Here is a 26,444-nt window from a genome sequence, read left to right on the forward strand (position 1 = left end):
CGAGTATACATTTAAGTGTCAGGAAGTCATTTCTGAAAGTATTTGTATGGAGTGTAGCCATGTATGGAAGTGAAACGTGGACAGTATATAATTTAGACAGGAAGAGAAGAGAAGCTTTCGTTATGTGGTGCTACAGAAGAATGCTGAAGATTAGATGGGTAGATCACATAACTAATGAGGAAGTATTGAATAGGATTGGAGAGAAGAGAAGTTTGTGGCAAAACTTGACCAGAAGAAGGAATCGGTTGGTAGGACATGTTCTGAGGCAAAAAGGGATCACCAATTTGTTATTAGAGGGCAGCGTGGAGGGTATAAATCGTAGAGGGAGACCAAGAGATGACTACACTAAGCAGATTCAGAAGGATGTAGGTGGCAGTAGGTACTGGGAGATGAAGAAGCTTGCACAAGATAGAGTAGCATCGAGAGCTGCATCAAACCAGTCTCAGGACTGAAGACCACAACAACAACAACATTACCTCAAAATTGGCAATTATTCTTATTCCAAAAGTTGCTTAACCTAGTCGCCTTAGAAGATCCAAAATATAAATTTTCCAATTAAAATTCTCATCACGTGTACACCCAGAAACTTAGTATGCTCTACCCTGTCTACTGACTTCTGTTGATGTGTTATGTTTATTGAAGGAACTGCACTTTTTGCAGTAGAAAATGGGATGTCTGTGTTTTTTCAAAGTTTAGAGCAAGCCCATTTGCAGAAAACCAATTAATGACTTTTCCAAACAACTTATTTGTATCGTTTTCAATTGGAGTTTCTTTCACCGGATTAATAATGATGCTTGTATGATCAGCAAACAGTGTCATTTCTGCTTCCTGTTTCAGATAGAAAGGGAGGTCGTTCACATATATCATGCACAGAAGGGGACCAATGGTTGAACTCTGTAGAGCACCTAATGTTATTTCACACCAGTTAGATGAAGTGGCAAACATATTTAAATCACTTAACCCATACAAGCAACCTTTTTACTTCCTGTTCTGTAGGTACGACATAAACCACTCATATGCTATTCCATTTATACCATAGAACTGTAATTTCTGTAACATAATGTAATTGTTCGCACGATCAAATGCTTTGGACAAGTCACAGAAAATTCCTATTGGTGAAATTTTACTATTTAAAGACTCTATTATGTGGACAGTGAAATTGTATATTGCTGTCTCAGTGGAACAGCATTTTTGAAATCCGTACTGTGGTTTACCCAAGTATCGCATTACTGCTGAGATGGCTAACCACTCATGAGTATATTACTTTCTCGAAGATTTTTGAAAATGCTGTAATCAAGGTTAGTGGCCGATAATTACTGAAATCAGTGGTGTCCACCTTTTTATAGATCGTCCTGACAATGGCATACTTTAACCGGTGTGGGTAAGTGCCTTGAGTTTATGATGCATTACATATGTGATTCAAAACACCAGCTGTAATTGCTCCAAATAGTTTTAATATCTAATTAGAGATGTCATCTACTCCAACAGAACATTTATTTTTCAAAGAATTAGTAATTTTACTTATTTCACAAGAGCTTGTTAGGTGGAACTTAATTTGACTAAATTTTTCAAAACAGACTCTTCCATGTACTGCCTGGCTTTTTATTTTGAACTGTTCTCACCAATTTTTTCTCCTACACTTAAGAAATGGTTGTTAAATACATTAGCTACTTGTGGACTGTTGGTTTACGATAGTATCGTTCTCCTTAATATTAATACTACCTACCCCAGTGGTTACTACTCCTGTCTGTCTTCTAACGACATTCCGTATTGATTTGATTTTATTGCCGAAGTTGTTAATTTCTTCTCTGACATACATATTTCTTGATTTCCTTACAACTTTTCTCGGTATGTTACAATAATTTTTATAGTGTAAAACTACTTCTGCATCTTTACTAGTTGTTGCTGTCTCATAAAGTTTTCTTTCGCTTTCAGAAGAAACTTTAATACCTGTAGGAATCCAAGGTTACTTTTAAAAGTGTGTGGTGCTACATTTAGTAATTTTCTTTGGGAAACAATGTTCAAAAAGGGATATAAATTTATCAAGAAGTATGTTGCATTTATCGTTAGCATGTGGATCATTATATACATCTCCCCAATTAACAATTATTAAGCTTTCTTTGAAGTGCTCTGTGGATACCGAGTTGAGCGACCTTACAATTTTACTTAATGGTTTCTGAACTGTACACCCTGTTAGGTTTTGTAAGTTAAACATTTGTGCATCATGGTCTGACAATCCATTTACAAAAGGGAAAGCAGGTGTTTGTTTTACATCCTCTTTCTGTGCAAATACATTACCTATTAGCGTGCTACTGTTTTGTGCCATAAGTGTAGCGAAATTGATCACTGATTCTAAGCTATATGTTGTTAATAACACTTCTATTTCACTTCTTCTCTCAGAGTTATTTAGAAAGTTTACACTGAAATCACCACAGTTTAATAACTTGTTCTTTTTGTCTGACAGACAGCATAGTAGGGATCAAACGTTTTTATGAATAGCTCCCAGTCTCCTAATGGGGACCTGTACACTGTTGCTAACATCAACACTACATTATCTAGCTGAAGTTCACATGCACAAACCTCAAAGTGCTGATCAACACAAAATTTGCTCATCTCTACAGTTTTGCATTTACACCATTGTTTTATGAAAATGGCAACTCCTCCTTTATCCGTCCTAGATGTACAAGTGTAAGATGCTAAATTATACCCACTTATACTTACACAATTCACGCCCATAATTACATGCTGTTCAGACAGACAGAGTATGTCAATCTCATTCTTATTTTCCAGATCATCTAATCACACTAATATCTGATCTACTTTATTTTTATTCCCCTGATATTTTGATGAAGTAAGTTGATACTGCTCTTGGCTTTACCCTTATTTACTGTACATAAAGTTCCTTTTCTTCCATTTATCTTCATTGTCATCTGTCTGGACTTTGGCTTTAACCTAAAAAATTTGTCTCCCGGACCCATTAACCACAGGGATCACTCATTGTGTGACTGTGGACCCCCTTACAGTTTCCACTAGTAGAGAAGCTAACTCATTTTCCCCATCCTATTCAGGTGCAGGCCATGTGTAGTGTACCCCCACCTACCAACATCATTTACTGGAACAACACTTATGTGAGATTTTGCCGGTGTCTGGAGCATCCTGTTCAGCTCAGTGCTAACATGCCTTACAGCAGTGTTTACCCAGGGCTGATCACGGCGCTGAAAGACCTTCACAAACCCCACATTTGTGTGCTCAGTTTCTGCTCCTATTTTATCCAGGTCACTCCTAATACTGTATCTTGGATTCATAGCCAGGCTGTTTCCTGCTCCCCCAACTATAATTATCTGATCTTCCTTCCCAAAGTCCCTGCATAGCTGATCTAACTTTTCTGTCACCTGGCTAAGGCTAGCACGTGGTTTCACAAAACTTGTGACTTGGTACACTGCACCTAATTTTTCCTCCCTTAACCTACATAATTCCAAGTTCGTGTTTTCTAATTCAGCCTTAAGGGCACAAATTTTTGCCTCCTGTTCAGCGATTTTTCTGTCCTTTCTACATAACCTAAACTGCGATGGAAAGGCTGAAAATTATTTACAAGTTCATCGGGCCCTCCATCGGTAATTCTAGAATTCAATATGCTACTGGCCCACCCTTACACTTGATGACAGATTCCAGTCTCGCAGGCATACGTTCAGTCAGGTTCTGAAAGGTTTCTAAGGGAATGGCAGCCCATTCTTTACTGTGTGTTGCACTGAGGAGAGGTATCGATGTCGATCGGTGAGGCCTGACAAGAAATCGGCTTTCCAAAAGACCCCAAAGATATCCTATAGGATTCAAGACAGGACTCTGTGCAGGCCAGTCCATTACAGGGATGTTTTGTCGTCTAATTACTCCGCCACAGGCAGTGAATTAAGAACAGAAGCTCGATCGTGTTGAAAGATGTAATCGCCATCGCCTAATTTCTCCTCAGCAGTGGGAAGCAAGAAGGTGCTTAAAACATCAATGCAGGCCTGTGATACTGCGACGCAAAACAACAAGTGGTGCAAGCCCCCTCCATGGAAAACACGACCACACCATAACACCATCGCCTCCCAATTTTACTGTTGGCACTAACACGCTCGCAGATGACGTTGACCAAGCATTCGCCATACCCACATCCTGCCATCGGATCGCCATATTGTGTACCGTGATTCGTCACTCCACTCACCGTTTTCCACTGTTCAATCGTCCACTGTTTACCCTCATTACACCAGGCATGGCGTCGTTTGGCCTTTACCGGCGTGATGTGTGGCATATGAACAGCCGCTCGACCATGAAATCCAAATTTTCTCACCTCCCCCCTAAATGTCATAGTACTTGCAGTGGATCCTGATGCTGTTTGGAATTCCTGTGTGATGGTCTAAATATATGTCAGCCTATTACATATTACGACACTTTCGACTGTCGGCGGTCTCTGTCAGTCAACAGATGAAGTCGACCTGTACACTTTTGTGCTGTATGAATCCCTTCACGTTTTCGCTTCACTATCACACGGGAAACAGTGGACCTATGGATGTTTAGGAGTGTGGAAAATCTTGGGTACAGACGTATGACACAAGTTACACCCAATCACTTGATCACCTTCGAAGTCTGTGAGTTCCGTGGAGCGCTCTATTCTGCTCTCTCACGAAGACTGACGACACTGAGGTCGCTGACATGGAGTATCTGGGTATCTGGCAATAGGTGGCAGCACAACGCACCTAATATGAAAAACTTTTGTGTTTGGGACTGTCCGGATACTTTTGATCACATATTGTAAGGGTACATGTATGGGCCTTTGGCTCCGAATATCGGTGATATTTCTTTGAATGGTTCGCACGCTAACACTTCTTGATCGCGCAGCACTGAAATCTGCAGCAATTTGCAGAAGTGTTGCATCTCTGTCACCTTGAACGATTCTATCCATTCGTTGTTGGTCCCATTCATGCAGGATCTTTCTCCGGCCTCAGCGATGTCGGAGATTTGGTGTTTTACCGGATTCCTTATATTCACGGTACACTCGTGAAATGGTTGTACGGTAAAAACCCCACTTGATCGCTACCTCGGAGATGCTATGTTCCGTCGCTTGTGCGTTGACTATAAAACCAGCTTCAAAGTCACTTAAATCTTTATAACCTGCCATTCTAGCAGAAGTAAACGACCTAACAACTGCACTCGTTGGCGGCCGGTGTGGCCGAGCGGTTCTAGGCGCTAGAGTCTGGAACCGCGCACGGCTACGGTCGCATGTTCGACTCCTGCCTCGGGCATGGATGGGTGTGATGACCTTAGGTTAGTTAGATGACCTCAGAAGTTAAGTCCCATTAGTGCTCAGAGCTACTTGAATTTGAACTGCACTTGTTGTCTTATATAGGCGTCGCCGACCGCAGCACCGTATTCTGCCTGTTTACATATCTTTGTATTTGAATACGCATGCCCTTACCAGTTTCCTTGACCCTTCAGTGTAAATATCAAACGGAAGTAAAATGGTCTAGTGAATTCGCATTGTAGAGACGGTTATCTTCAAATGTGGTACATATTTGCAGCAGGTATATTAAATCATATTAAGGTTGAAACTTCCTGGCAGATTAAAACTGTGTGCCCGACCGAGACTCGAACTCGGGTCCTTTGCCTTTGGCGGGCAAGTGCTCTACCAACTGAGCTACCGAAGCACGACTCACGGCCGGTACTCAAAGTTTTACTTCTGCCAGTACCTCGTCTCCTACCTTCCAAACTTTACAGAAGCTCTCCTGCGAACCCTGCAGAACTAGCACTCCTGAAAGAAAGGATATTGCGGAGACCTGGCTTAGCCACAGCCTGGGGGATGTTGGTAGAGCACTTGCCCGCGAAAGCCAAAGGTCCCGCGTTCGAGTCTCGGTCGGGCACACAGTTTTAATCTGCCAGGAAGTTTCATATCAGCGCACACTCCGCTGCAGAGAGAAAATCTCATTCTGCATATTAAGGTTGTTGTACGAAAAAGTAATGAGTAAAAGAAAAATGACATTCAAAACATTTAGGAAACATTTTTGATCGTGTTTCGTATTGTTGTTACTGTTACTAACTAATACAATGTACTAATTTTATGTAGTTTACTGATTAATAGTAAGGTCGGCCAGGTTGGAAATAGTGGGCGCTGGATACTTTTTGCCTTGAAAATCGCTGTGCCTGCCGGTAAGTGGTCAGACAGTTCTAATATACATCACCATTGTTCACAGAGAGGTTGACAGAGGAAGCTTGTTCAATTATTTTCAGTAAATTCTTTTTTGTTTTTGAGAAGCCAGATGTAAGATGATGTCTTTATTTTCTTCAGAACAATTAGAACAACTACGGAACTGACACCTAGATGTTCCACATGCTCGAGACGAAAATAAATCATTTATGTTATTCTTACTATCTTACTTAAATGAAGAGTAATAATTTATTTCTGTATCGACGTTCAAACAAAGTCTTTCATCCAACAAATGCAGTTCCTTATTACTTATTTCACTTTCACAGTTCTTCCTGTGAATCACTCATGTCGACGTGGCGTCCGATCGGGTAAAGTGCCCGCACTACTCGTGAGAAAAGTGGCCAAAGTGTTCACCGCAACGAGAATTAGTTGCTTGTAAAAAACACCCCTAATACAACAGATAAAACTAACTTCCAAACCATTTCATATACAAATCTATCTACATCTACATCTACGTGACTACTCTGCAATTCACATTTAACTGCTTGGCAGAGGGTTCATCGAACCACAATTATACTATCTCTCTACCACTCCACTCCCGAACAGCGCGAGGGAAAAACGAACATCTAAACCTTTCTGTTCGAGCTCTGATTTCTGTTATTTTATTTTGATGATCATTCCTACTTATGTAGGTTGGGCTCAACAAAATATTTTCGCATTCGGAAGAGAAAGTTTGTGGCTGAAATTTCGTAAATAGATCTCGCCGCGACGAAAAACGTCTTTGCTTCAATGACTTCCATCCCAGTTCGTGTATCACATCTGCCACACTCTCTCCCCTATTACGTGATAATACAAAACGAGCTGCCCTTTTTTGCACCCTTTCGATGTCCTCCGTCAATCCCTTCTGGTAAGGATCCCACACCACGCAGCAATATTCTAACAGAGGACGAACGAGTGTAGTGTAAGCTGTCTCTTTAGTGGACTTGTTGCATCTTCTAAGTGTCCTGCCAATGAAACGCAACCTTTGGCTCGCCTTCCCCACAATATTATCTATGTGGTCTTTCCAACTGAAGTTGTTCGTATTTTTTACCCCCAGATACTTAGCTGAATTGACAGCCTTGAGAATTGTACTATTTATCGAGTAATCGAATTCCAACGGATTTCTTATCGAACTCATGTGGATCACCTCACACTTTTCGTTATTTAGCGTCAACTGCCACCTGACACACCATACAGCAATCTTTTCTAAAACGCTTTGCAACTGATACTGGTCTTCGGATGACCTTACTAGACGGTAAATTACAGCATCATCTGCGAACAACCTCGCATCGCCATTCTATCCATTTGTGTTAATTTTCAATTTATTAAGTTACAAAAATAGCCAGTGTTATGTTATATTTGGCCGAATACAAAAGTCCGATTGAAACGGTCTCCTGCAAGCGCTTGCCATTCTTTGAGGCACTAGGGAATCAAGATTCCTAAAAAATGTGCCTGTAAATCTAAAAAACAACATGGGATCCTATTGCCATGATCTTGTCCACAGCACCCACTTACGTACGGAAATTAGGTCGCTATCTAAACCTTAAGAAAAATTCATGTAATTTCAGTACATTACTTTCTTTCTCAGTCAGGAATATTTGTTGTGATGGCTTACAACATGTAGATCCAGATGTGTAAGTGGTAGGCTTATGTCAATAACCATAGTTTAGTGAAATTTGAATTTCTCTTTGAGTGGTCACTTTACTCCCCTCCTTCCCATCTCCCTATGCTGCCCGAGGTGTTGCGTTACAATGTCAGTAATGTCTCCTGAGCAAAAAATTTCACGTCCACTAATCTAGCCTGACCAGCTATGCTCGAGAATCGGACGAAAAGGTGTTTTCTAAGCCACTTATTTCGTAGATAAATTACATTCTATTAAGATTCTCCCGATGAGTCTGTCTGGCATCTGCTTTTCCTACTACTTCCTTTATGTGGTTATTCTATTTTAGATCTTCCTGGATGTTTACTTCTAGGTATTTTGCTGTAGTTAATATTCCCAGTGATTCGTTACCAAAAGTGTAGTTGTACAGAAGCAGATTACTTCGCCTTTTGTGCGCATTATGTTATATTTATTTTTCTTCAGGGTCAGCTGCAGCTTCTACATCAATCATTGATCGTCTACAGGTCTTCTTGCAATTACTTAAGTCATCTAGCGATGCTGCCTTCTTACAGACAACTGCATCTGCCAGCAGCCTAGTAGAGATTCTGACTGTATCCACTATATCATTTGTACATAGTTAAATAGTACGGTCCTACTACAGTCACTTGGTCTATTCCTGAAATTGCCTTCCCTTTTTTCGACTTTGTTCCGATAAGAGCGAAATGTTGACCTTTGTCTGCAAGGGAGTCCTGAATCTATTCACAGACCCGAACAGATACTCGGTAAGCTCACTAAACAACAGTGCAGAATTGTATAAATGCCTTCCTGAAGTCAAGGAGCACGGCATCAAATTGGGCACGTACGTGTACAGGACTCTGTATCTCGTGGACTAACAGAGTGAACAAGAAATACAGATGACCACGGCACAGCGCATGCCGTCGCTTGCTCTGGCTGGTGCTACAGACACTTGGCGGCTGCCAGGGTCAAGAAGATAAGTAGTTCTTATTGCGGCACTCCCTTGTCGCGACACAGCAGGTATGCTGTCGCCTAGACCACACCAAACAGCTCTCCATCATTACGTTCACTGGGAACTCAACACTAGGTCGGCTTATTATAAGATGCAGATGCTTTTTTAAATCTGACTCTATGTGGAACCTGGGAATGTCAGCGATCGTAGTTGTTTGTAATGGTGAAAGAAGGTACTGCAGTCAGTCGTAACTTGTGTATATTGTATCAGATCTAAACTTCGATCACTGAGTGACCATCTTCATTGCTGAAGTTAGTACAGGAATCGATTAAAATACCACTGCATGAATATTAACTCCGAAGTACAATTGTATAAATTTCACATGCAAGTGTGTGGGTGAAATTAGATAACGTTAACACATTTCAGCCGTTATTTGGCATAATGTCTCTTGGACTAGACACGTGAAAAGTTCAAATTGCACTGAGGCTGCTGATAACAAATGCCTCATAACTGGACTCAGCGTACACCATACATGACTATGTCTCCCTTGATCCAAACGTCGGAATACAATAATGCATTGTCTATACGTAGTTGGTTATTTGTACATAGCAAAAGTAGCCATTTTAAGGAAATACTTTTTTATCGACGTGCAACAGAATCGACTACAACAGTGAGTGATTTTAAAGCAGCAAAAATTCTTTACAGTCAAAGTGGTAGTAATGTGAACTATATAGTGTAGCTGGCTATTGGTATGTACTTAATTGCGAGGGTTCACTTCATGCATAAAGTCCTTCACCGACAACACTTTCGCAGTTCTGGACGGTTATACAGGGTGTTACAAAAAGATTAGGCCAAACTTTCAGGAAACATTCCTCACACACAAATAAAGAAAAGATGTTATGTGAACATGTGTCCAGAAACGCTTAATTTCCCAGTTAGAGCTTATTTTAGTTTTGTCAGTATGTACTGTACTTCCTCGATTCACCGCCAGTTGGCCCAATTGAAGGAAGGTAATGTTGACTTCGGTGCTTGTGTTGACATGCGACTCATTGCTCTACAGTACTAGCATCAAGCACATCAGTACGTAGCATCAACAGGTCAGTGTTCATCACGAACGTGGTTTTGCAGTCAGTGCAATGTTTACAAATGCGGAGTTGGCAGATGCCCATTTGATGTATGGATTAGCACTGGGCAATAGCCATGGCGCGGTAAGTTTGTATCGAGACAGAGTTCCAGAATGAAGGTGTCCCAACAGGAAGACATTCGAAGCAATTGCTTGGCGTCTTAGGGAGCACGGAACATTCCAGCCTATGACTCGCAACTGGGGAAAACCTAGAACGACGAGGACACCTGCAATGGACAAGGCAATTCTTCGTGCAGTTGACGATAACCTTCATATCTGCGTCAGAGAAGTTGCTGTTGTACAAGGTTACGTTGACCACGTCACTGTATGGAGAGTGCTACGGGAGAACCAGTTGTTTCTTACCATGTACAGCGTGTGCAGGCAGTATCAGCAGCTGATTGGCCTCCACGGGTACACTTCTGCGAATGGTTCATCCAACAATGTGTCAACCTTCATTTCAGTGCAAATGTTCTCTTTACGGATGAGGCTTCATTCCAACGTGAAAAAATTGTAAATTTTCACAGTCAACATGTGAGGGCTGACGAGAATACGCACACAATTGTGCAATCAACTCATCAACACAGATTTTCTGTGAACGTTTGGGCAGGCATTGTTAGTGATGTCTTGATTGGACCCCATGTTCTTCCACCTACGCTCAATGGAGCACGTTATCATGATTTTATACGGGATACTCTACCTGTGCTGCTAGAACATGTGACTTTACAAGTACGACACAACATGTGGTTCGTGCACGATGGAGCTCCTGCACTTCAGTAGAAGTGTTCGTACACTTCTCAGCAACAGATTCGGTGACCGATGAATTGGTAGAGGAGGACCAATTCCATGGCCTCCACGCTCTCCTGACCTCAACCCTCTTGACTTTCATTTATGGGGGCATTTGAAAGCTCTTGTCTACGCAACCCCGGTACCAAATGTAGAGGCTCTTCGTGCTCGTATTGTGGACGGCTGTGATACAATACGCCATTCTCCAGGGCTGCATCAGCGCATCAGGGATTCCATGCGACGGAGGGTGGATGCATGTATCCTAGCTAACGGAGGACATTTTGAACATTTCCTGTAACAAAGTGTTTGACGTCACACTGGTACGTTCTGTTGCTGTGTGTTTCCATTCCATGATTAATGTGATTTGAAGCAAAGCAATAAAATGAGCTCTAACAAGGAAAGTAAGCGTTTCCGGACACATGTCCACATATCATATTTTCTTTCTCTGTGTGTGAGGAATGTTTCCTGAAAGTTTGGTCACACCTTTTTGTAACACCCTGTAGAGACAACACGGCTCAGTATTTCTGCAGGGGACTTCCAACGAAATGTTGAGTCCATGATACGTCGTTTTGCTACACTACGCCGGGCAAAACACGGTCCGAAACGATACTGGGTGACTTTTGTCACCTCAATGTATACTTGTTTGATAGCAATTACGTACTTATCCGTAGCTACCTATATGAAGTAGTTCACGTTATTACCAGTTAGATGCTAAAGAATTTTTACCGATTTTAGCGCTTCAGTTTTCCCCCGATAAAAGTGCATTTTGCCGAAGTGCATATAGGGTGAGTCGCGAAAGACGTAACACCCCAATTATTCCGATGGCGATTGCACGTATCGACAAACGGTGTTCGGCGAGTCATAGCTGACTATGCGGCACATACTTTGGTACATGCACAATAATCAGAACGTTTATATTGACCGAGATAATGAGGCAAGTACATGTTTTTTTAAGTGGGACGCTGTCCTTTTTTTACAATCATTCGTACGCTCTCGAAAAGACACGTAAGGTGATGTAACGCATGTTGCTGTTGTGATTCAAACGTCGCTTAAAAACGCTGGGAAATATTGTACGATTGAAGGTCGAGGCGGTCGGAAGCAGCTGCAGACTGTAAACACGCCTCGCGCGACTCGCAGGCCAGTTGCCGTGCTCTATTACGTAGGTAAATCCTCATCCGCCCTCTTTTAAGCAAACTTTGAATCACAATAGCAACATGCGTTACATCACTATACGCGTCTTTTCCAGACCGTTAGGATTATGATAGAAAAGTATAGCATCCCATTTAAAAAATATGTACTTGCCTCATTGACGTCACTGAGTCCATCTGTGAGATAGCAATAAACAGCAGCTCAAGTGCAGTTTAAACTCCTGACGTATCTAGTCCAAGATGGACACCGCCAAATAACGGATGAACTGTGTTAATTTTGTCCGCTGATATGTACCATACATTTATATGCGAAAATTGTATAATTGTACTTTGGTGTTAGCATGTACACGATTCCAGTTTAGTTGGTTAGTGTATTGCCTGTAACACTGAAGATGGTCGTTGAGTGATCGAAATATACATCTGCTACAATAAACACTAGTTGTGACTGACTGCTGAATCTTCTTCGACCACTTGAGATGTGAATGCTATAAAAATTTTCTCGATTCTCATGCCGTGTCATTTCGAAGCGGTATCGCAGCATTTCGGAAGAGATTCATTTTCTTCTCATCCTCTGGCGGAGCGCCAGTGTATCACAAACAGTCCGTCGGTTTAAGACCGTCGTACAAGAGCGACTTTCTGGTCAAAATCGAGCACTCGTTATGGGTGCGTGTCCTGTGCTTGCGTGTAAATCAGCCGCCAGTCACTTCACCAATGGATCAGTGATGTCAATTATCAGTTGAATGTGCCCAGCGTAGAATTCTAAAATCTTGAGTACGCTGCAGACGACATAGAGGACGATTCGAAAATATAATGTCACCCCGTAGAGGAAGTTTGAAAGTTTTGTTTATGTTTATCCAGACACTTAATATGAGGTCCACGTTTTGCTCATTTCACACATCACCTGACAGGTTCCTATTTACTGACTAGAGAGCTTGAACAGTTTGACTTATCAGCTTTTGAAGAGCAGTTATTTATGAACCACTACAGAAAAAAAGTCGCAAGGTGTGAGGTCTGGTGACCTGCGAGGCCGAAAGCAATGAACAAGATCTTATCCTACACCTCTTCCAATCCATCGTGGTGGGATGTTGTTGTTAAGATCACGCAGCATCTCAAGGTGAAAATGAAACGGGGAGCCGTATGCATGAAAATAAATAATTGAAATCATCGTGTGGTAGAGGAAACAACCAATATGGTACCGAGCGAGGTGGCGCAGTGGTTAGCACACTGGACTCGCATTCGGGAGGACGACGGTTCAATCCCGTCTCCGGCCATCCTGATTTAGGTTTTCCGTGATTTCCCTAAATCGTTTCAGGCAAATACCGGGATGGTTCCTTTGAAAGGGCACGGCCGATTTCCTTCCCCATCCTTCCCTAACCCGAGCTTGCGCTCCGTCTCTAATGACCTCGTTGTCGACGGGACGTTAAACACCACTAACCTAACCTAACTAACCTAACCAATATGGCAGCATGCCCAGGTATGACATTCCTGTCAGTTTCCTCCGCAAAAATGAAAGGTCCGTAAACTCTGTGAACATAAATGGAACAACAGTCAGTTTCGGCGAGTCTCTTACATGTTCGATGATGACGACAGGATTTTGTGTCACCCCCAAATTATTACATTATAATCGTGTACGTTACCCGATAGATGAAACGTCGATTCGTCAGAAAAAAATGAGTTGTTCGGAAAAAGTGTTCTCTGTCATATGCTGGAGAATTGAGACGCAAAATTAGTGCCATCTGTTATGGTCTCCGGGACGCAGTTGCTGCAGTAACTGCACCTTGTAAGTTTTCTTACGCAGGTGCCCTTTCAGAACATGCCACACTGTTGTTTGAAGAAGCTGAAGTTCCTAACCTGCCCGCCTTGTGGATTTACGAGGTTCAAAATGGGTCAAATGTCTCTGAGCACTATGGGACTTGACTTCTTTGGTCATTAGTCCCCTAGAACTTAGAACTACTTAAACCTAACTAACCTAAGGACATCATACACATTCATGCCCCAGGCAGGATTTGAACCTGCGACCGTAGCGGCCGCGCGGTTCCAGACTGTAGCGCCTAGAACCGCGCGGCCACTCCGGCCGGCGGACTTACGGGGGCTCCGTGTGAACGCATCTCGGATACGCCCCACATGTTCAACGTATATGCTTGGCTGACTTGTGCTCTTCCCTCTACATTTGCAACCAACTTCTAAGACTTTCGTACGCCAGTAGTAAATCAGCTTGTACAGAGGCGGCTTCTTACTGAATCGTTGGCGGAATGCACGTTGTAACTGAACAATGGCTTGACTTGGCGCTCATTCCAATACACAGAATGATTTCTCTTGTGGTCTAGAAGCCATGTGAAAGAGTTTTATGTTTTACAGTTTGTCTGTAAGAACAGCTGAAGTCTGTTCTTTCTTTTTGAATCATCCGGTATATTAATGACCCAGTAGATAATGTCGGAAAACTTTTCACGGATGATGCTCTTGCACACACAGAAAACTGTACACACTGGAAAACTGTACCGAAATCCAGGAATAACTGCAGAAGGTCGACGCTTGGTGACGGCAATGGTAACTGGCTCTCGACATAGATAAATGTAACTTACTGTGAGAACATAGAAACAGACCACCTGGCTAGCCACGCGGTGTAATGTGCTGCTTTCCGAGCGGGAAGGCGTGCCGGTCCCCATCACGAATCCGCCCGACGGATTGGTGGTGAGGTCCGGTGTGCAGGCCAGCCTATGGATGGTTTTTAAGGCGGTTTTCCATGTGCCTCGGCGAATGCGGGCTGGTTCCCCTTATTCCGCCTCAGTTACACTATGTCTGCGATTGCTGCGCATACACTTTCTCCACGTACGTGTGTACCATAATTACACAACCACGCAAAAATTGTGGTTAGGTTCGTCAGATGGGGGGGGGGGGCGTCAACATGGGACCCAACTACAGAGTAACCTTGGGGCACTGTAGCCTGTTGTACAGTGGGGTTGTGAACCACTGAGGGCTACGGGGGTAACGAAGCCTCTCCGTCGTTTCTAGGTCCTCTGTTCAATACACAGTACACATATGAAGGCCCCTTATTGTATGTTACACTATTGCAGAAGAATCACTGGAAGCAGCTGCTTGTATTAAATATCTAGACGCTTGCATACGGAGCGATCTGAAGGGGAACGACTGCATAAAACTAATCGCGGGAAAGTCAGAGGCCACACTGAGATATTCTGGAAGAATCTTAAGGAAATATGGCCCATCAACAAAGAAAGTGGCTTACAAAGCAGTCGTTCGGCCAGTACTTGCATCCTGGTCGTCAGTTTGGGATCCGTACCAGTTTTGATTAATACAGTAAATAGAGGAAATCCAAAGAAGCGTAACACGTTTCGTTTCAGATTCATTTAGTAATCACTAAAGCGTCACGGATATAGACAGTCAGTTCCAATGGCAGAGGCGCTCTGCCTCACGGCAAGGTCTACCGTTCAAATTCCGAGAGCCTACGTTCCTAGAACAGTCAGACAATATATTGACTCCTGCAAAGTTTATCTCGTAAAAAATCATTACGATGAAATTAGAGAGATCCAAGTACATACAGAGGGTTACCAGCAATCGTCGTTCCCGCGAACCATATGCGACTGGAACAGAAAAAGGAGGAAGTGACACTGGTTCACAAGGTACCCTCGGCGACACACCGTAAAGTGGCTTCCAGATTATAGATGTAGGCTAAATCTAGAAGCGTTCTTCCACAAGAGAGACGAAATACTCGAAAGCGAGAGAGTATTTACGTTTTACAACATCTGAATAAAAAAAAGGCCTACATTGTAGACAAATAAGACGTGCATGGATACACGTTTCTCAATAAAATTCTTTCAACAGTGAAAAATCGAGATCTATTTATCGAGAAAAATAATTTTCTACTTTATCTGAAAGTTGCAATTACAAAGAAAATAAGAGACAAAGAATAAATTAAAAATGCGTTATTTTCTGCCTTGTGAAAATTGTTTGATATGCTGTAAATATATCAGTTTTGTCGAGTAAATAAACCTACATGTTTTGGAAACGTTTGGACGACATATCTGATATTCATTTCTCAGTAGTGTAGAGAATTTATCAAGAACATCCGCTATGAATTTTTCTTTGGTAATTAATATATTAATTATAAGGTAAGCTTTCGTATACATAGTGATTTTAATTGTTGCCCACAAGCTGAAGGAGCAGATAGGAGAGTCGGAATACAGCAACTTTGGTATAGGAACTCGTGGTCTTGGAAAATATCCGAAGCCAATGAAATGTCAAGTGAATGGAGCTAATAGAGGATTATTCTAATCTGTTTAGTGTGGAAAAGCTATGGGACATCATGATAAGACGGAGAACCTACTTTTCTCACGAATTCTTCTAATCATACTGGATCCACTACTGCAGAACTATGTATTTTAGAGATCGATCAGTCCTCTAGGTCTCTGAAATGCTGCAGTCCTTATTCAAGCTATTACAGTAGGTGAACCGCACCCTTATTGTTTCCTCGTTAAGTCTCCTAGTGTCTGTGTTTAGTGTTCTCAATTCCAGGAGTCGCTCTAACACCTGTTCCCTAAGATATATGGCTAGGATAACGTTCGTTTAGCCAATGATTTGAAGCATACAGTCCCAACGGAAAACTGGCGGTTTCACAGAATACAACTGTTTTCCGCTAGAATATTAAATTTCTTCCCGCATAAGAAAGTCGTAAGCTACTTTGGTGTCCATACAAGTGTTTGTTTCCTGAGTACTTCCTGTATTACTTTTGGTTATTTCCTCCCCAGACATTCAGTATTTTCCATAGACTGTTTGAATAATATCTATTTCCCATACTCATCTCGATGCCAAATACTATTTTAGTGGGGATATGGTATGCTCCCATGGAACATCATAAGACCTTCAATTTACAAATTTTGTTAAGGTCGGGTGACACCAGTAGGGGGTCAATTGAAAGCGAGTATAATTGTTAGAAAGCCGACATTCAGAATAAGCAAATCTAGATCTCCAGTTACACTACAAAGACAACACGTTTCTGGGTCGTTTATAGCAATACTACAATTGCGTAATGAGAATTAAAAGTCTCCATATATAGCGAACGGTCGATAGAGTTTAATGAACAGTTGATGCCAAATATTGCTACTGGTCATGATCTTAGGGGTTTATCGAGCATGCTGGTTAGTACAATGGACTCACATTCAGGAGCACGAAGGTTCAAACCCATGTCCGGCTATCCAGATTCTATTTTCCGTGATTTCCCTAAATCTGTCCAGGCGAATGCCGGGATGGTTCCTTTGAAAAAGACACTGCAGACTTCCTTCCCCATCCTTGATCCACTTCGAGCTTGTGCTCCGTCTCTAATGACCTCGATGTCGACAACACGTTAAACCCTAATGTCCCTTCCTTCTTCGGTAGAGTATTTGAATATGGACACAATTCCGTAGTTTCTCTTTGGGGTTTCTATTTATGCAGCTACTTCACTTGAGTCATTTAAGCACTAAATTTCATTTTCTTTATCCATAATTGATGGTGTTCTTTATTAATAGTGTCGCTCCTCCATTACCCTCTAGCTTACCCGACGTTACCAATTTGTATCCTTAGAAATTAAGTGATGTTCAACGCTTGAACCACGTTTAGTTGAAAGCAGCAGTGCAAATATCAAAAATATGTAAGGAGGTTGATTGATTTGTTTACAAGATTCGCTTCTTCCAGTTCAAATTTTCATCAATATGTACGCTCAAACGTTAGGAGCATTGTACCCTACTTACTGACTGCTGTTAACGTGCTATATCACTTGTTAGTATGATTCTGTTTGTTGTACAGGACTGAATAAAGTGTGATTGCTTTTTAAAAATTTCCGGTGACAGTGTTGCACTGCATAGATCACTACGATCATTACTTATGAAGTTGAACAACTTTTCAGAATGGCATCAGCATGACATGATATTTCGTCTTTTAGAATTTTAAGAATTCTGTTAATTACAGTGAGGGTCGATGGTGCTACTTGTAGTTGCTGTATTTAGAACCTCATTGTTGAAAGTACTTACAGCTTGTGAATTATCATTCACAACATTGTCATTTAGTTTAACTGTTATGGTATCTTGCACACTGACTGGTTGTCCTGTCTCGCGTTTGACAATGCCTCATGTAGTTTTAATCGTTGTATCTGCGTTGTTTATTTTTATTAGCACGTGCATATTTCTGGACCTTCCCATGACTTTCCTTAAAATGCTACAGTACTTTTTGTAGTATGAAAGTAGTGTCGTATGCTGACTTTCTTTGGCCTGTATATAAATTTCCCTCTTCCTCTTACTTGAGGTTATTATATTCACGGAATTCACACATGTAACTTCCGTGTTAATGTCCATTCTGTGGCTCACTTGTTTTATGGTTTGAAAATACGTTTGTTACCTGTCTGCCATTCATTTCGGTGACTTTATCTACACTCTAGGACGCCCAGTTCAATAGATCGTGACGGTGACATCACTTAACAAGCTCTAATTATAACCAACATTGTCGTACTTGACAATGGCTTAAGGCAGAAATAATTACAGTAAAAAAATTAAAAAGTCTGTACGGTTAAAAGGCGTATATATAATTCAGATATTAGGTGGTGTTTTCATGTTCGCTTACAGCTGATATTGTACATAGTAAAATAAAAGTTATGGGGACTGAAGATGTGTTTGTTTCGTCCTAGAAATACTGATTGGGTATTGGATGGATTTCGAGGAGCCACTGCCTACACCAGAAGATCAACAGATTGAGATGGATCTGGTTGGATCTCTGAGATTTCTGGCGAACAGAATAAATGGGCAGAAAAGCGGTGCCCTATGCGCACTTGTGCAGTGAGTTTGAACACATGGACATTGGTACTATTTATTATTACATGACATCAGAGGTTGGACGGAAAAGATGCGATAAGGGAGAGCTAGTTCATTAGAATTAAATAGACTTGGAAAGGATATTGTAATTTTAAACACGTTCTTGCATTTACCCGAGGCCTAGGAACAGGAAGCAAAGGAAACGGAAGAGAAGCAGGATGTTTGTCCCCCTGTGTGAAATGTTATTGCTAGTAAAATCAACGAAAACCGAAACTAGAGAAGCTAGTGATGTTGGAAAGCCGGAGTCTAGAGCGAAGTTGACGTTCCCACTCATTCAAAGTTCTTCCGTTCCGAGCAGGCCGGGATTCTGGGCAGGTCAACCATTTCTGGAATGTTATTATCCACAAACGATTGCCACGGAGATGCTGCATTGTAACAGAGTGCATTGTCATCCTGATACAATCATCGTCTCCGAACGTTTCCTCTTTTGTACGTAAAATGTGATGATATCCTTCCCCATTTTGTGCTTCCTTCAGAGCAACAAGCGGATCACGCCCTAACCATGAAAAGCAGCCCCCGCCCCCCATGCCGTAACACCACCTCCTCCACACTTCACTGTTTGCTCTACGCATGATGCCAGATAGTGTTCTCCAGGTATTGGCCAAACCCAAACCCTTCCATCGGATTGCCACACGGTATATCGTGATTCATTTCACCAAACACTTGTTACCAGTCATCCACTGTCCAATGGCGTCGCTCTTTACACCACCTCAAGTGTCGCTGATCATCGGCTACAGAAATGTGTGCCTTATGAGAAGTTGTTTGACCACTGTAGGCCATTCTTTTAAAACCATAAGCACAGTCAGTGTGCTGACCAGACTGCTGGTAACTCTTTGGAACTCACGAGTGATTCCGTCTGCTGATTTCATGCGACCTTTAGCAATCGCCCTCCGCAATGCTGGGCAGTCCCTGTCAATACATGGGATCTGCCTGGTCTTTGTTTAGCTATGGTTTTTCCTTGACAATCAAATCACCAACAGTTGCGTTGGTCACCTACAGCCGGGGTGAAATGTCCCTTATTGATTTGTTACGCGAGTAGATTCCCCTGATTAGTGTATCTTCGAAGTCACTGAGCTCTTCTGACCCACCTATTGTGCTTTGCTGATTCTCTTTTAACAATACTCCCTGCCTCCTTTTGTAGTGACAGGTCCGCCTCTCGTGACAGCTAATGGTGAATTTTGTGTTACAAAGGGGTGTCCACATCTTCTGACGGGTAGTGTATTTACGACAGTAATAAAAACGGAATGGACGTGGCTAGACATTTAGTCTACAAGTTCTTTACTGTAGTCCTTTACATAAGAAAAGACCAAGAAGGTACGTAAATACTATCAGAAAAGATGAAAAGGCAACAGGAATGCGTATAGTTGTGAACCGTAAGGCATGAGGAGACCTTTATCAGGCCTTGGATGTCAAAGGGATGGTGGTGGTGATGACGAAGAAGAAGAAAAGAAGAAGAAGATGATGACGAAGATTTGACCATATAATGATAATCATTTGCCATAAATGTAATACTAGTAACTGAGTTAATACATAAACGTATATTCCAAAATCGGAAATGGATTAAAAAGAGTACTCACGAGCAGCTGTAGCTACAGATTACTGTTTAATATCGCTGAACAACAAACTGAAATTTAAGGGAATTGTCCAAAAGAATCGATGTGGAGAGAAATGGGATACTAAAGCACGGAACGATGTTGGATGTAGATAATGCTATAACGAATACCAAAAAAATACAGTCGACGAGGAACAGACACCTCTAAAAACTGGTGTCACAGAAAATTGACAGACAAAAGGGTACGAAGAAGGTAGTTGCGAAGAATCCTTGGGTAACAGAAGAAATAGTTCATCTGAGGCACTGAGAACCATAAGGGCCCAAAACAAGAACACAGAGTTTCGAGGAAAATAAATATTTGTGAAAATCAAATTTGTAGAAAAAGCGCCAGTCTCATTGGCTAGACTCTTTTTAAACCAAGTCTCAATTTCCTATATTTCATATAAAAAAATGGATCTTCTCTATCATATTAATGATAACTAGTCTCAGTCTCAAATGTGTTTTCCAAGGCACTTCTCTTGTGGATGAATGACTTTTCCTTAACATTCTACCAATTAATCTCAGCCTGGCATCCGCATTTCGTAGTGTTTGTTTTATATGTACATCCACTTTAGGTCGCTCCGAAAGGTTACTCCTACGCATTTTACGGTTGATACTGTTTCCATTGATTTGTCGCCGATATTGTAATTGCACATTAGTGGATTTATCTTACTATGTGTGCGCAGTATGTTACATTTATTTACGTTCAGCCCCTGCCCCACTCATCAATCCTCTGCAGCTCTTCCTGCAGTTCGCTGAAGTCTTCTCATGTTGTTACCTTCTTACACATAACCACAATATCGAAAACAGCCCCATGCAGCTTCAGACGTTGTCGATTAATTCACTAACGTAAAGACGGCGGCTTTATAACACTCCTTTCGGATACTCCAGAAATTTCTTTCAGAATTCAAATTTTTTGGTATCATTTTTGGGAAACAGCGATATTGTAAGCCATATGAAATCAGTTAAAAAGCAGGCTAGATCGCGATGCTTATTTTTTTATAATGGCCAGTTTCGGCATAGTCTTAGGCTATCTTCAGACAGCACCATCAGCTGCCTACAACACTCAGTTGTACTTAGTCGCTGAAATTGTTTAGCAGCAATGGTTGAGTGCGGATTCATTTTATTTGGCGAAGAGGTTTGGCACCAGTCTGTGCCCACTCTTTTTTTTCAGGTTGGTGATAGTGTGCCCAGGTTTCATGTAACAATTCTCTCCAGAAGCCCATTACTTTCGACCTGAAAACGACGCAAAAGTTCCTCACAATTCAGCAGTCACCTGACGTGGCGCCACCGTTGTATTGAATCGAGCACCTCATAGACAAAATTATGTGCTAAGCAGCACTAACATCCAAAACAGTGACTGGTTAGTTTAAATTTGGTCTACAGTTTTCCTTCACAACAGCGGTAATGTTTTCATTCGTTACTGTGCTGCGTCCCTGAACCGGCCGCGGAACATCTTCCACAGAAATTTCTCCTCTTTTACGATTTTTACAACACTCGTACACTTGCTGCAGGGACAAAGATCAATCACCGTACTGTACTTCCATCCTGCGATGTATTTTCACATCTTTAACAGCTTCACTACTCCAGGACATATCTCAGATTCCTGTTGCAAGTGGTGCAAGTCGATAAGGTGTTGGCCACATTTGTACTGACATAGTTTTCTTTTCTATGATACAGTAACAGACTACTAACTGCTCGTCATTTGTCGAAATGCAAGGATAACTTCTGCCAGATTCCAAACCAATGGTACAACTTTTAGGAATTTTATGCCACTTTTGAGGATTTCATTTGGATCGCCCTTGCAAATTGGTTGTTTCTTCTGATCTCAGAGGACAGCCTATGATGATATGGTTGGCATCGCCCTTTAGCCACACTCACACGAAGCTATTTCTCTCCACTGCAGTCGATGAGGATCCTATCTAAATTTTCCACGGCGGAAACAAAGGCTAAACAGTATCGCTAGAAAATTCTGTTATACCCTCTAGAATCGTACCGCGATCGTAACGGTATGTTCGTCCCTATTTACAGATTGTGTTGTCCCTCATGTTGGTAAGAAATACGCAAGTTTTTGTTCCATTTTGCACAAAATTGCACTCACAGACGGTGGTGTAGGTCTGCAATCGGATCCGCCATAGTTCTTTGTACTTCGCTTGGGTATCGACAACTTAATCTCCCCTTTCCGCCGACAACATAACAGTGTTTATGCGACGTTGAGACTACGTGAGGTGCTCCATATGTGCAGGCGACTTAATTTCATCACAGGGTTGTGACTGTTACTTCTTTGATGTTGTCTGTACAATTAAGCACGGAAGCCGGACATAGTCTACGTAGAACGTAACGGAACTATAAGATGTGTCGTGGTAGTCAAACGTCCCGTATTCAGTCCCCCGTTTTTCATAAGATTTTTTTCTGAAAAGTTTAATTGGTCCTCACCTCTTGAAGTGCTGTATATATTTACGGGGCATTTCAGGCATTTCATTATTGTATTCCAACCCCGTCCCCCCCTCTCCCGTAAGCAGATTCCCTGAGATAAACAAATAGATAAACGTATATACAAATGTGGCTCAGGATCAGAATTACAAGACGCTCTGATGCATCTTTATCATGATGCAGCAGCCCTTCCCCCCCCCCCCCTCTCCCGCCTCCCCTCTCCACCCCCGGACGCTTTGCTATCGCCACCTTTCAGCAACGGTGGATTCTTCTGAAGAGAATAGCCTGTTACATAAACGTCAAAAATCAGTTGTGCTGACGTTTGAGAAACGACAGCTGGTACAATGTCTATCACATTCCTTAACTTATAGCTAAAAAGTCTATGATCGCGCCGTGCTAGACACAGTAGACTGATGAAAAAAAACAACACAATAAATAACGCAATATTGGTTGTAAAATTATCGTGCACCTTGTGTGGATGTTTAACGAAAGAAATGATTAAGTACAAGATATAAAGTGATTTTTGAGGCAGTTAGGTGCCCTGATACGCGGTGACTTGAAATTTGTTACTCAACGATACATTCGAAATATCTTGTGATAAAACGCGATAATTTTCATACAGGTAAACATCACAAGACACCGCGCCACACAATATCGCACTATGGAGACTGAAACAGGGGTGAACATCCAGAAATCGGTTAGAAGTTAGATCCGTGTACGAAGCAATTTTACCACAACATGTTAGGAAGCAACATGCAAAGGTAAAAAAAAAGCCGTCTTCGTGGTAAGCACTAACACTCACGGTCACTGCTGGACTCGAAGATAAGGTGAAGACCTCAGACAAGGCCAGCCGTTTCGGCACTTGTTTAGTAGCTCGTTTGTGTAAATTTGTCGTATGTTCCTATAGGACCAGACTGCTGAGGTCATCGGTCCCTAGGCTTACACAGTTTTTAATGTAACTTTAAGGACAACACACACACGCACCCATGCCCGAAGGAGGACTCGAACCTCCGACGGGAGAAGCTACGAGAATCGTGGCAAGGCGCCGAAGACAGCTTGGCTACCTCGTGCGGCAACCACCTAAAATGAAGAACTCTAAGATATACTGACGGAAAAAAAATCACAACACCGAAAAATAATTAATGTAGAGTAATGAAATTTCAAGAACACATTTCTCTAGATAACATATTTAAGTGATTACCAGTGCAAAATCACAGTTTAATGTAAATGCAAGGTAAGGCGTTGCAAATGTGAAATGCTGGTACATTAATGACCGGCGTAAACGCCAGAATGTTGAACACAAGAATGCAAACGTGCATGCATTGTGTAGTAAGGGTGCCAGATGTCAGTGTGTGCGATGGAATTCGACGCCTGTTGCACTTTGTCAGTCAATACCCGAACGGTTGACGCTGGTTGTGGATGACTATGGAATTGTCGTCCAATAATGTCCCAACTGTTCTCGATTGCAGACAGGCCTGGTAACCGAGCAGGCCGATGCAACATATCGATATTACTTGGAGCTTGTTGGACTACAACATCGTGCGTTATCCTGCTGGAAAACACCCCCTGGAACGCTGTTAGTCAGTGGCAGCACGACAGGTCGAATTGCCATCATTGGATCTGCGACTGAAACAACTTTCATCAGAAAACACAACAGACCTCCACCCTGCCTTCCAATGGGCTCTCGCTTGACACCACTGAAATCGCAAATGTCGTTGGTTTTTGGGTCGGAGGAATGCACACTACGGGACGTCTGGCTTTGAGCTGTTCTTGAAGTAACCAATTTGTAACAATTCGTTGTGTCAATGTGGTGAGAACCGCTGCTCAAATTGCTGCTGCAGATGAAGTAGGACGAGCCAGAGCCATACGCCAAACACGAAGGTCTTCCCGCTCGGTAGTGGTGCGTTACCGTCTGGAGCCCGGTCTTCCTGTGACCGTACGTTCTCGTGACCACCGTTGTCAGCAGTCATGTACAATGGCTACAATCCTTCCAAGTTTTTCTGCAATATCACAAAAGGGACATCCACATTCTCGTAGCCCTATTACACGACCTCGTTCAGAGTCAGTGAGGTGTTGATAATAACGTCTTTGTCGTATTAAAGGCGTTCTCGGATAACGTTAACTCACTACGTCCAATCTTAAAGGTAACTAACGCTCGTGACCGTTGTAGTGTGTATTTAAAGCAAACCTGATTTGCATCCGCATAGAGGCACTACTAACGCCCCTCTTATCCAGCTGGCGTGAATTTTGGAAGAGGGGGGATTAGTGTTTAACATCCCGTCGACAACGAGGTCATTAGAGACGGAGAACATGCTCGGTTTGTGGAACAATAGGTAAGAAAAACGGCCGTGCTCTTTCGAAGGAAACATCCCAGCACTTGCCTGAAGTGATTTAAGGAAATCACCGAAAACGAAAATCAGAATGGTCGGACGCTTGTTTGAACCGTCGTCCTCCCGAATGCGAGTCCAATGCACTAACCCCTGAGCCACCTCGCTCAGTCGTGAAATTTGCATAGACATAATCTGTCAAATTTTTGTTTATGTCGTACAACTTCTTTTTGGTGTTGCGATTTTTTTCCGTCACTTTATATTGGCTCATCATTCCCGACCCCAGTTTCTTGGGAAACTACCCTGAAGTTCATGCGCGCAGTCGATTCATAATTGACAGTAACAATGGCTAATTGAAATCTGAGCAGTTTTCAGTATCATCGTATATGGGACCTGCAGCGTCCGAGAAATAAATAAAAGAAACTTTCATGATTGCAACCGATGCAGGGTAAGATGTCATAAAACTGATAGTCAAAACTTGCCAAAAAGAAGATACCCCCAGTCTCTCCATAAGAAAACCACACCTATCACAAATGTTCCTGCTGTTAACTATATTGCCATTGTTTATAAATAATTTGTCATCATTTCTTTCTCCATTAGAAACTTCACTTTTCAGACTTAAATAAATGTGCACACAGTTCTGTAACATTTGCCTCATTTATGCAAGTATTGACTACATACAAGTCAAATTTGTGTTAGATACACAGATATTGTTTATAAATAATTTGTCATCATTTCTTTCTCCATTAGAACCTTCACTTTTCAGACTTAAATAAATGTGTACACAGTTCTGGAACATTTGCCTCATTTATGCAAGTATTGACTACATACCAGTCAAATTTGTGTTAGATACACAGAAAATAGTGCTCTGTCTACTAATTTATTCATTATTGACACATTTGTTATTTGGGTATAATTATTAATCAGTCAGTATATTCCTTAAATACGATACGCGCCATTCCTAAGTACTGTATGATTCCTTAAAGTGGTACACTGTCGCCTGTGACCCAACCAATAGCCACACAGTGGTGTAGCGCGGGATGCCGCACCTACCATACGCCAGGGAAACAACCGCGGGAGACCACAATTCAGCAGTAACCTCATTGCTGAAAAAGAAAAGCTGTCAAACAAAAAATTCGTAGGCCAGAAAACCATGCCAGTGATCAAAGCTGTGGCAAGTACTCTAAATGGAAAGGAAATTGAGGAGATTAATCCTGTTTCCGACATTTGTTTGGAGAGTGACAACAGCATGGATTAGGTCGCTCTGTTTGCAGAATTCACACCAGATCCTATTGTAATGATCTATCAGGCAAACGTAGGTGGAAGACATTATATCTTGGCTAAATTAAGATAGGAAAGAGGAATCCATGCAACTACAGATGTCTGCGCCATACG

At 42.0% G+C, this 26,444-nt stretch overlaps 1 protein-coding gene and 1 non-coding gene across 2 annotated transcripts in view; one reads left to right on the forward strand and one right to left on the reverse strand.

Annotated features, from left to right (window-relative positions):
* Positions 1-26,444, forward strand: part of LOC126336018 (uncharacterized) — a 109,897-nt gene that overhangs the window by 14,587 nt on the left and 68,866 nt on the right. The window lies entirely within an intron of this gene.
* On the reverse strand, positions 5,611-5,685 carry Trnaw-cca (transfer RNA tryptophan (anticodon CCA)). The gene has a single exon. It is a non-coding gene; the product is annotated as a tRNA-Trp (tRNA).

The sequence above is a fragment of the Schistocerca gregaria genome, chromosome 2 (assembly GCF_023897955.1).
Source record: "Schistocerca gregaria isolate iqSchGreg1 chromosome 2, iqSchGreg1.2, whole genome shotgun sequence".
NCBI lineage: Eukaryota > Metazoa > Arthropoda > Insecta > Orthoptera > Acrididae > Schistocerca > Schistocerca gregaria.